This window comes from Myotis nattereri, assembly GCF_964212035.1.
Source record: "Myotis nattereri genome assembly, chromosome: 1".
In the NCBI taxonomy this organism is placed as follows: Eukaryota; Metazoa; Chordata; class Mammalia; order Chiroptera; family Vespertilionidae; genus Myotis; species Myotis nattereri.
In genome coordinates, this window is record NC_138075.1 from 98,908,454 (window position 1) to 98,921,174 (window position 12,721).

General features: G+C 41.3%; 1 protein-coding gene and 1 pseudogene across 2 annotated transcripts in view; one reads left to right on the forward strand and one right to left on the reverse strand.

Annotated features, from left to right (window-relative positions):
* SVIL (supervillin) overlaps positions 1-12,721 on the forward strand; it is a 266,016-nt gene that overhangs the window by 145,671 nt on the left and 107,624 nt on the right. The gene's annotated exons all lie outside the window — the stretch shown is intronic.
* On the reverse strand, positions 7,701-8,014 carry LOC308530890 (peptidyl-prolyl cis-trans isomerase A-like; annotated as a pseudogene). Its single transcript has one exon. The product of its transcript is annotated as a peptidyl-prolyl cis-trans isomerase A-like (transcript).

The following is a 12,721-nucleotide window of genomic DNA, read 5'->3' on the forward strand; positions in this document are numbered from 1 at the left end:
AGGAGAGGACATTTGAGGTGCTGGTGGTTAGGTGTCTGTTTTGACGGCATTTTCTGTGTTCTTTTAATTGACCCATGTCTGCTTCTTGTTGTTCAGAGGAAGGTCAAATCACTTTGGCCCTCCTGTTGCAAAAATCCTTTCTTTTCCTGTTTTAAAAATCTGTTGCCATCTCCATTGAGTACTTGGCTTCCCAAGGCATGGGCTATGTCTTTGACTTACTTGTTATAACATGAACCTGTGACCTGTACCAAAAGGAACTTGTTAGCTTGATGTTAGGTGCCACTAGGACGTTACAAGACCCCTGAAACTCAATGCAAAGCTTGCTGGCCAAGGGAAAGTGACTGCCCTTCAGATGTTATAGAGAAAAGATTAGCTGTGTGTTCAGGACACGAAGGAGCAGAGAGAAACCTCCGTAGTGATGATACCCCGAATGGCAAGCTGGGACTCTCCTCTCAGGTTCTTGTCTTACGAAGTTTGAAGAATAAAATTCGTGGACTAAAAGATTTTAAACAAAAGTGTGGAAGTTTATTGCAAGTGTATACAAACTCCCCCTGGGGAGGGGTCCCCAAAATAGGAAAAGTCCTCTCTCTAAAATGGGAAAATAACAGTCCAGTGAGCCTCTTTGTCTATGGGTTTATAAATGCTGGCTGCTCTTTGTTCATCCCACTTTCTAATTGGACCCTTCCTTATTTTATGTCTCCTGTATTTTTTCCTACTTGGCCATTTTCCCCCTTTTCGGTGTATGGTATCAGTTTCAAAGTTTCAAATCTCACACAGTGCCCCCCATTTCTTCTTCCCCTTATCTTGTCTTGTAATATTCTTGTAAATTGGAAATGTCTCTGTCCATCACCAATGCATTCCTCCCCTATGGACATTTCCCTAAAACTGCCTCTCCTGTCTCTAAAGTCCTTTCAGTGAGTACATTTTCTTTGTGCATCACAAAGATGTCAGGAGCTGGGAAGGGGCTTCTTGATGGAGCATAAACTGTGAGTTCTTGCATTTGAAGTCACCAAAGTCTACCACATTGTAATTTCCAAGTCTATTGCTTGATTTTTTTACATCCTAGTTATCTGAATGAGCAAGTTAGAATTCTAGTAGATAGGCAATTGAGTTTTCCAATTTAAATTTTAAATGTCTATAGCTTTTTTCCTTTTTATTAAATTTATTGGGATGACACTGGTTAACAAAATTTATATAGGTTTCAGGTATACAATTCCCTAATACATCATCTGTACACTGTATTGTGTATTCATCACTCCAAATCAAGCCTTCTTCCATCACCATTTATTCCCTCATACCCTCCTCCATCTGCCTCCACCCCTGCCCAATATGTCTATAGCTTTAATGATAAAAGATTATTTGATTTTGAGCGATACTCATAGGTTTTGGAAAGTTAAAAGACCTTTTGCCTTTTTCAGGGGAGGAAAATTAATCACTGACTCAAATGGATGGTACTATTTTAATTGGTGGTGTTTGACTCTTCCTTAGTTACTTGAATAAGTGATTAGCTACATGAAGCAATAATAAATACTTCACTCCAAATCAGTGTAAATGTAAAAAGTCATATGATGATTTACATTTGTCTAGGACACCCCAGTTTACATACTCACTTGCATGCATTGTCACGATTAATTGCTTCAGCTCATAGCAACAGGTGTTTTGAAGGAAAGAAGAGGAAGGAAGAGGGAAATGTTCTCTGTTCTAGGAAGGAAGTTCTTGCAGAATCCTGCAGTGTGTGTTTCAGCTCTGCTTGTGCTCTTGCTTGGCCTGCAGTCCGAGGGAACTGTCTCTCATTTTACACAAGAAGAACTTATCTTCTATGAAGAAGACATATATACATACTTGATAGCATAAAAAAAGTAGGGAAACCTCAAAAGGGTCAGTGATAACAAGGTGGAACAAAAGGACTTTGGCATATGTACAAGACTCCATCCTTAATGTAATGTAGGTGATTTCCTCATCTAGACTGTGAACTTATTGAGGGCGGGATCTCTTCCAGACTACTGACCACCCTGGTGTCTGACCTCTAGTACTTGCTCAGCAAATCCTGTGTGGTAGGTAGGGATGAGATCTGGAGATGGAGTGACTATACACTGCAGAAGGTAGGAGAAGTAGGAGCTAGGAGAGGGTAGGGGCAAAAATCTATGACATTGATCTCTTGCATAGTGGGTTCAGGTAATAGCTGAGCATCTAACTAGGAATATTATGTCAATAATGAAAAATGTCAGCCTCCAATTTACATCTTCTCCCAACACTGAATCCCCCCTGCACCTTACATCCTAGCAGTTTATCTGTTTTACCACTTCAAATGGCTGTAACATGATGGCTGGCCCTACACTGATAATGGAGACCAAAGTCCAGGTAGCACTGTACCAGCAGCCATGGACCAGGTCAAGGGATCACAATACTGAGTTTCATCATTAAAAAAAAAAAAAAAAGTTGGTTTTTATAAGCTTTTCATCCCACCGTCTACAGTTCCAGAACAGAGGTTGAAATGGTAAGAGGCATGCAGGCCACCTATTGGGAAATGACTGGGCTAGTACACCCACATTCCTAAGGAAGTATTCTCTCCCCACCTCAGGATCATGCAGCATTGTGTATTCCTGCTTGGTGTCAGGCTGGGAATAGAATCTGGAATTCCTTTTCCTACTTGCACTTCAGTAATAGCTTCCATGTTTCTTCAAGGCAAATGAATCTCCTCTTTCCGAAGGCTCTCTATTGCCTACTTCCCACCTCTGAATGGCCTATCTGGGTCCCCTTGCAATTCCTTCTGAATATGCCCCCATTTAAGCTCACATCGTTCTTATCCCCTTTCTCACACTTATGTCACCTCTTCCTCCTGGCATGTTCAAGCCTGTCCTCTCCATTCATAGCTTGGTTCTCTAGTCACCTTCTTCAAGAAGTCTTCCTTTATCAAACTTCTCCGCCTGATTCAATTTTTCTCCTTCTTCATCCACATAATACCATGAATGGCTTGCACTAATGGTTTTGAACTGTGGAGCATTTCCTAATACCTGGGTAGGGAGACTTTCATTTTTAACATGCATCCCATGTGACTTTGAGGGGCACAAAGTTTGATATCATTGACCTTATATCAGATGTTAAAACTTACTCATAAGTACAAACTTATCTTTAGTCATTTCAGCAATCAGTATAGACTTTGATTTCTTTGTCATAACGTCCTCATGCCAGCCACTCTGTGGCACACAATCTGCTTTCTTGGTGGTTACTGCCCATTCTAAAAGCTGACATGAGCATGTCAAATCTCACTGATTAGTCAGCAAATGCATTGGGAACCTATTCTGAGACTCTAGTAAGTTCCAAGGTACCAGTTAACATAACCTCATGGAAACATTAGAGACATTGGGAATGGCAAGTTGCTAAACTTTCCTTGGGTTTCTATATTGTTACTGTTGTGGAGGTTGCCATTGTTGTTTTTATTATGATGCCCCTTTAAAGAGAAGGAAACCCACAAATAATATTATTCAAAGCTCTTTCCTTCAAATCATCCAAGTAAACTCTAGAACAGCTATTAGGTATCAGCAGTCATTTTTAATATTTACTTGTCTACCATCTGGATTTTCAGACTCATAAAAATTCTCATATCTGATGATTCAGTATTTCCTAGCTTTTGGTTCATGTGAAAACCATCAAATAGTGAGTATCGAATGATTGGAGTTGGCAGGAGCCTTCTCAGACCTCCCTGGATAATTGTAATTGTGTTGGCCTCCTTCCTGCCAACTGGGATCCCCCTCAGTGAGAGGGGCCTTGAGTCTCTGCAACTCTAAAGACACTGCATTCTGTGCCTTATGATGGTCTAGGATGCACCTTCAGATTCTAGGCAACAAACACTTGTGTATGTTGATTTGTCAAATCATTGTTTAAGGACCTGATGTGTGTTGGCATTGTAGTGTGTGTCAGAATTTCATTCCTTTTTAAGACTAATATTATGTTGTATGTGTATTTCACTGTACATTTTATACACAGAACTAACCTAGGTCTTTATTTTCTTACTCTTGAGAGGTGGTTGACCAGCCTCTCTTCCCCTAAACTACCAGATTATTTTTCCCCAAAATCATGAGCTAAAGATTCAAAATCACCCAGACTTTAAAATAATTATAGATAATTTTCACTATAAATTTTAACATTGCTTGTTTGAACATTTATTGTAAAGACTAGAGGCTCAGTGCACGAAACTCGTGCACTCGGGGGGAGGGGTGTTCCTCAGCCTGGCCTTCGTCCTCTCACAGTCCAGGAGCCCTCAGGGGATGTCTGACTACTGGCTTAGGCCTGCTCCCTGTGGGCCTAAGCCAGCAGTCAGACATCCTTAGTGCTGTCACAGAGGCGGGAGAGGCGGGAGAGGCTACCACCTGCTACCACCTCTGCACTCACCAGCCATGAGTCTGGCTTCTGGCTGAGCAGCACTCCCCCTATGGGAGCACACTGACCACCAGGGGGGGGCAGCTCCTGTGTTGTCTGCCCTCTGGTGGTCAGTGGATGTCATAGTGACCAGTCGTTCCGCTGTTGAGCTGAAACTGGCTCTCCGACATCCCCCGAGGGGGTCCCAGATTGCTAGAGGATGCAGGACAGGCCAAGGGACCCCACTGGTGCACAATTGGGGCCAGGGAGGGATGCTTGCTGGAAGTTGGCCAGCTGGGGCGGGGCCATGGGAGGTTTCCAAGGTGAGTCTGACCCGTCTCTCACTCAGTTCCAATCGGCCAGACCCCAGCAGTAAGCTAACCTACCATTCGGAGTGTCTACCCCCTGGTGGTCAGTGCATGTCACAGTGAGTGGATGAGTGGCCTTAACATATCATTAGCATATTACACTTTGATTGGTTGAACAGACAACTGGACAGTTAGCATTATTAGGCTTTTATTATATAGGATAATAGTAAGTCTTTTAGGATATTGCAATATGCCTTTTCTTTTAAAAGCCTTTTAAATATAGCATGACTGGCATGGCTTCTTCAGCACATCTGATAAAGACATTAGAACAGCGGTTCTCATTAGAACAGCGGTTCTCAACCGGTGGGTCGCTACCCCTTTGGCAGTCGAATGACCCTTTCACAGGGGTTGCCTAAGACCATCCTGCATAACAGATATTTGCATTACGATTCATAACAGTAGCAACATTACAGTTATGAAGTAGAAACGAAAATAATTTTATGGTTGGGCCACAACATGAGGAACTGTATTTAAAGGGCCAGAAGGTTGAGAACCACTGCATTATAAGTACTTTTGCCTTTTCATCTCTACATACATGGCCTGTTTTAAATTACCTTACATAGTAATGCAGCACAAAATATTATTTGCAGACTTGTCCTAAAGATTACCACTAACCAGAATTCACAAAGCATTTCACAGTGCAGACAGGAGAGAATTACACTATAGTCAGGAATCTGGAATGTCTGAATAATGAGTGTAAAATATAATAGGGAAATGAAAAGGACTCAGTGGTCTCACCACAGGTGGGATTACCTCATGTCAGGCAATTCTGCCCCAGATTAAGTGTCTACACAAAATCCACCAAAGAAAATGAGAATACCATGTACAGCTGCTTCTAGCTTATGGAATAGTTCTTAACTAGGCTATAGAAATGTATCCTTCACTTTGGAATTTCAGCCCAGCCATCCATCGTCTTTAGTAGCTTATAGTAGATTTCATCAAAATTGTTCTGTGGCTCTTCTTAAGTTTAGAATGAACCAGTAACTCTCAGTAGTACGGTATTGCCCACTTCCATGTCAGACCATTTTCCTATGGCCTGGAGAGCTTCAGTGCTATTCAGGGAGCTCAAGGAGGAGACTCAAGGTGACCTCACACAGGCCTGGGCAGGGGTATGCCATCTGCCTACGCCCCGTATCTCTCTTTATCAGGTGCTGTGTATCCGAGTGTGGATTAGATAACATGCTCCACCTTTCAGACTGCTTCCACATCCTTTCTCTCATTTAATAGCATCCTCACCTGCATATTTACATCTTTGATTTTATTTTGGCTGATCAGGAGAAGGTGGTTTTTTCCCTTTGGAAGCACGTTTTCAGTGGTCACTCTAGGCTTCAGTGTTTCTCCTAGATCACACCATAGCTCAGTCTCTCACCTGTACATGGGGATAGTGATAGGGTCTCCTGTAGGCTTTGTGAGGACTGAATGAGTTTAATGCCTAGAGCACTTAGCATCGTGCCCACTCCTGGTGAAGGTCTGGTCTTACCCTGTTCTTTACATCATCACAGCAGGTGTGCTGGAAAATGGCGAATTGTCACCTCCACATAATCCTGAGCCACAGCTGTGCCCTGCACTGCATGGTCCCTGAGGGGGTAACATCTTGATCCTGTATCATCTAACCCCTTAGTTTTTTACCTTGGTAATTTAGGAGGTGCTCCTTCTTACCTGGACTCATATCAACATTGTTCCCAGTTGGACTATAGGATCATCTTCCCTGTTTTTCCCATTCCATCGTGTCCTGGCAAATCTAACATTTTCTCCTAATTTCTCCCCACATACAAATATTTATGTTCCACATTATTGCTTCACATTTTAGGAAAGACAAAACTCTAGTGGGAGTCTCAAGTTAAGGAAGGAATGGTAATACTTTTCCTTTATGACACCTTCTGAAGAAATAGAATTGGCTTTTTAATGTAGAGTAAACTGTAATAAAAGAAATAAAACTAAACTAAACTAAGGAGATTGTCTATGGATGAGGCGATTTCTAAGAATGAGGAAGGATAGAGGTGATTGCATTGCTCGTCTGCTTACTTGATTCATTTATTCTTTCATTCACCCAGGATTTATAGTCCCTTGTTCTCAGCCAGGCACTATGCTAGGAATGCCCCAGAAATGTATCTCAGGTATTGCTCCTCAAGTTTTTATAATTCTTAACTAGGAGACAATGAAAATTTTTGAGCGGGAAAGGTTTGATTGGCAATAGAGAAGCACTGAAAGAGAAGAAAAGGTATCAAGGAGCTCAACAGTGGATTCAGTGTGGTTGACAGGCTCTCCCATGTGATCATGGTCCACCTGGGGTAGACTTTGAGGAGCACTGTGTTGCATGTTGTTAGGACATTGGTAATTGTCTGGTTCAATACAATTTATAGCCAAGAAATGCATGTGGGAGAAATAGGCAGGTCCACGGGAAAAAATGCATTCATGACCATGATTTTCACCCAGACTTTTCGCTCAAGTCTAAGCTTTGTTTTCATCTTTATTTGTACTTAATTTTTTGGAAAGTATTATGGAAGTAATTCATGCTTATTGTGGAAACTTTGGAAAAGAAAGGGGAAAACATGAACAGTTATCTCTGAGTTGTAAGATAATGTTTTGGTCTATTTGCTATCTTTCAGTTAAAGTATTTGTGTGTATCTCTAATATAACATCATGAAACATTTCCCAAATCACTAGTTATTTCCTACCTGCTCTCTTGTGTAATTCATTTACCTATTCTCCTCTACCACCCACTATGTAAGCTGGTTCCAATTTTATATGTTTATTTTTTTTTGACAGACAACTGTTTAGTTTTTATTTCATAATTATAAACTTAACTCTGCAATCCAGCTAGATTGGAAGGTGTAAGGAAATTATGGAACCCAATAAACTGGCAAGAGCACAAAGATTATAGAACATTCCAAGCAAATCAGGGTAAAGGGTGCTCTCCTGAGCTACAGAAGGAATGGTCTGGTGGTTAAGATAAAACACAAGTCGCATTTATTAGAGTTGCCCACAGTCAGCAATGGTGATCTTGCTGGTCTTACCATTCCTGGACCCAAGCGCTCCATGGCTATCACAATATCCATGCCTTCTTTCACCTGGCTGAGACCACATGCTTGCTATCCAACCACTCAGTCTTGGCAGGGCAGATGAAAAACTGGGAGCCATTTGTGTTAGGTCCAGCATTTGCCAAGGACAAGATGCCAGGCAGGACCTGTATTTTTCAGGATGAATTTCTCATCCTCAAATTTCTCCCCATAGATGGACTTGCCGCCTGTGCCATTGTGGCGTGTGAAGTCACTACCCTGGCACATAAATCCCGGGATAATTCTGGGAAAGCAGGAACCTTTATAACCAATTCCCTTCTCCCCCGTGCTCAGAGCACGGAAGTTTTCTGCCGTCTTTGGAACTTTGTCTGCAAACAGCTGGAAGGAGACTCAGCCCAAGGGCTCACTGTCGACAGCAATGTCGAAGAACACGGTGGTTCACCATGGCTGGTCACGGGCGGCTTCGGGGTGGCAGCGTCTGCAAAGCCCAGTTTTATATGTTTATAAACAAAACTCTGGTAAATGTCCTTGTACTCGTTCATAGTAACTTCCTTGGGAACATTTCCAGAAGTAGGATTACTCAGTCACTGTTTCATATACTCTTCTAATAACACCCTTCCTTGTCCTTCTTAATGAGGTGGGAGCCCTGGGAAGAGAAGGGAGAATCATGGCGTTGTTAGCTGTTTGTATGACGTACTCCCACACCCCCTTCAGGCTTATGACTTCTGTCTTTGCCTTAGCGTCTCAGACATGCCCTACTTTTCATGTCCGGAGGCCACTTTGGCTTGAGGAACATCTGTGGAACCTAAATAGACCAAGAAATCATCTGAGATTTGTAAAAAGCAACCAGCAGCTTGTCTTGACTCCTCCTTCTGGGATAGACTGGCCCCTTAGCAATTAAGCCCACATGAGCTATAGACCTGGGAGACCCTATGACTTCAATCCAGGAGGAGCGTACAGCAGTGGCTCCTGTTATTTGGTGTTCAGGCTGATAAGGAGTGTGGATGGTGAGAGGATGTGGATTTCCAGTCTGGCACTGCCACACCCTAAACTGTGACTTTGTTAACATTTTGCAAAATGAAAAACAAGTGATCAAAAAGACCCCTTTAGCTCCAGTTTTCCCAGAGTCCAAGGGTTTTTGTTTTACCAGGGCCTGATTCTGTTGTCCCAGTGATCCCACTTGGAAGACTGTAGTGCTTTGGAAATGGAAGAGATTGGTGTTTCTGAGCGGAAAGAGTGGCAGGGAGCTTTGTGCATTTTTGTTCTCCATGCTGAGGTGGTAGTTAAGTGATGCTGTTGGAAAGGGAATATAGCACCTTCACAAGTTTAAATTGTTTTCTGCCTAAAATTTAAGAAAATCACACCTACAAATTAATTTATCTCCAGACAAATAAAATACGTTAACCTACAGAATGGTGTCAGGAAATGTTTGACTAGTTTGTAGTTCCCCTGTATGAATGAGCCAGCCTGAAATAATAATAATGATAATAATAATAATAATATAATAATTAATAAAAATAGTTGTGCCTGGCTGGTGTGGCTCAGTAGTTGAGTGTCGACCCATGAACCAAGAGGTCACTGGTTTGATTCCCGGCCAGAGCACATGCCAGGGTTACTGGCTCTATTCCCAGTAGGGGACATGCAGGAGTCAGCTGATCAATGTTTCTCTCTCATCCATGTTTCTATCTCACTATCCCTCTTCCTTCTCTCTCTAAAATCAATTAAAAAACATATAAAAATTAGTTGTTATCATCATTTATAACTACTGAAGAGTAAATGAAAAAATGTCATGGGTCCTTTCTACTGATATAAAATGTACATTTCTTTATAGTATTACTTGGCTTCATGTAGATGAGATACATAAAGAGATTACATTGTCTATTCATAGTTTAGAAAAAAAATTGTATTTTTTTTCCTTCTCAACAATCAAGCCATATTTAAATCTGTCTACTTTGTGTCATTGTTGATGGGTAAGGCAACTAATTCTAATAAAATCCCATCGTGAACTTAAAAAGAATATCAAAATTCTTTTTATTCTTTACTAGAATTGCACCTTAAAAATTTAAACTAGGCCCTGACTGGGTAGCTCAGTTGGTTAGAGCAGTGGTCGGCAAACTGCGGCTCGCGAGCCACATGTGGCTCTTTGGCCCCTTAAGTGTGGCTCTTCCACAAAATACCAACTTCTGTGCATGGGCCACAAAGTTTCAATCACACTGTACGTGCGCGCCTGCACGTGGTATTTTGTGGAAGAGCCACAGTCAAGGGGCCAAAGAGCCTCATGTAGCTCGCAAGCCACAGTTTGCCGACCACTGGGTTAGAGTATCGTCCTGATACACCAAGGTTGCAGGTTTGATCCCTGGGTCAGCAACCAATGAATGCATAGATAAGTGGAACAACAGTTACCTCTCTCTCTCTCTCTCTCTCTCATTTCCCCTTCATCTCTCTCTCTCTTAAAGCAATAAATATTTTTATTTATATAATTATTTATACTATTATTTAATCCCACCTAAATTATTCATTTCCAGAGTCATTTGCTGCCACTATTTCCTCCCTTCCCTCTTCTGCTTCCAACTCCTCCCTTTTTCTGTTTGTTCCTAGTTAGCCATGACCTCTCAATAAAGTTTCCACTCCAGTTATCCACAGGACTTAAGTTCTTCCTTACTGAGTTTTTTTTTGTAACTGCCCTATTCGCTATATTTCTTCCCATTTTGTAAGAGTTGGTGTAATCAGCAGTATAGAGAAAATGCACATGGCCAGCACTGATGAACCCTCTGTCGATGTGCCATAATTAATTTGCGTTGTTTGTTTGTAGTTTAGAAATAAGTTCAAGTCAATATGGTTTGAGAGCAGGATATAAAATCAATGCAAATCACTTTGTAGTATGATCCTAGCTTTTAGAGAAGATGATTCCACTAGTTTATATAGTCATTCAGCAAACATTCACTACAGGCCTGCTGTGTACCAACTAGTATTCAGTACTAAAGATACAAGGACAGACATACTCAGGGTGCCTGCCTCCTGGTGGGGGTGCCTGAGGGCAAATCATGTTCCTGATACCTCCCCAAGATCCTGTGGCTGTATCATGAACAAGTCACTATCCATGAGCAAGTTACTTCTCTAGTCCTATGGTTCCTCATCTTGTTAATGAGATGATTTTCCTACTTTCTCTTTAATGTCCCTTTTAGCAGTAAAAGAGTCAGTGTCTAATTATTGCATATTTTTCTTGGAATTGCATTATCACTGCTTGGGCCCACCAGCTACAGGTTGCAATTAAAAACAAACAGGGGGGCTCCAGGGTTACTGGTTCTTTCTGTGTGGAAGGAGCTTGGAAGTCACTGCTCCATCCTAACAACAAGTAAAAAGTTGAACAGACTAAAAAATCAACAACTCTTCCTGAGTGCATAGGGAAGGGAGGACACAGGGCAAACTATTGCCCCCCAGATTGGAGAGACATTTAAGCCCACACAGGCACTTGTGCCTTCCCAGAGCAGAAACCCACAAGTAATACAATGAAGCAAAGATAGTCTCTTCAACAAATGTTGCTGGAACAACTGGACATTCATATGCAGAGAAATGAATCTAGACCAGGCCTTCCACCTTTCACAAAAATTAACTCAAAATGGATCTCTGTACCGTCCCTCAATTTTGTAGTAAACCTAAACCTGCTCTAAGAAAATTAAGTCTATTTAAGAGGTGATAATAAAATAAAAAGGGGGCAGTCAAATAATGCTTAATTTAAGAGCTTCTGTCTCAAATTAAAATTTTTGAACCTCTAGTAATACCTGCTTTTCCTTTCCCACAATTTCACTCATATGTTGTTCATAAATCTTAACTGTGGGGTTTCGATTCCGTTAGGCAAAAATTTTCATTAACCTGTCAAAGCAGACTAGACTCAGAGTAGCCTGAGAATAGTTAGCAGCCTCCCTTCCTTCAGAACATCGAGAGGCTCTGTATTGTTTTGTTTTTCTTATTTGTTTATATTTAGGAGAAGGGGGAGTCATTGTCTACTTAGGGTGCAGCATTGCCTGCTTACCTGCTGCACGGTGCTGTGCTTTGGCCAGAGACTTAAGTAGTAACACCACCAGTGCCCATCACTGGAGCCAGTCTGCTCCAGCATCCGCAGGCCTAATTTCTGCTTGCAATCTGATTACGGGGTTTGAGCTATTCCAGCCTGCAGCCTCTTGCTTTGCCTTTATCATACTCTCAAGGACACGAGTGTCTGATTGCTCTAGCCCTGCGCTGTGAAGTCTCATCCCAGTGTGGCTTAGAGTGGCTGGAGGCTGTGACTGGTTGTGAATTAGCTGTAGTGCAGTCTCTGTTACTGCACTTTCTGTGTGTAACTATGATCAGAAGCCCAGGGTTTTCCAGCTATTTGGGAGCTTTCAAGTTCTCTGAGAAACAAGGTAAGGCAAGAGAAACCGAAAATTCACTTCTGTGTATATTTTATAACATAATGAATGCCTTGTATCCATTTTACCTTGTATTCTCCTGCATCCAGTTAGTTATATAATTTTCTCAAAGGACACTTTAAATATCTAATTGAGTTTAAATTAGCTTATTTTGGGATTGCTGAAAAATGTAATATTTTTTCTGTTATAACTTAAAGATATTACTAAACCAGTAAAGCCTTATGTAGGAAAAAAAAAAATGCCAATTCAAATGGAATGCCCAAACTTTGGATCAAGTTCTGAACTTTAGCTAAAATATTTTTCTAAACCAAATGCTGTATATTAAATTATTTCCAGTAGGCAGTGGTGAATGTCTTTTTTTATTAAAGCTTCATGTGAAATATTTTGGAACAAAATATTGTCTTTTAGTGGCTTCCTTTCTAGCACAGAGGAAAATATATGCTCTTATTTAACCACGGAAGTGGTGTCACTGACTCAGTTCACTGATTGAGCAACGATGAAATGCTGAGGTTATTTTGAATGTCACATTTGAAATCCAGCTATTGTATGTGAAAGTATTTTCTAG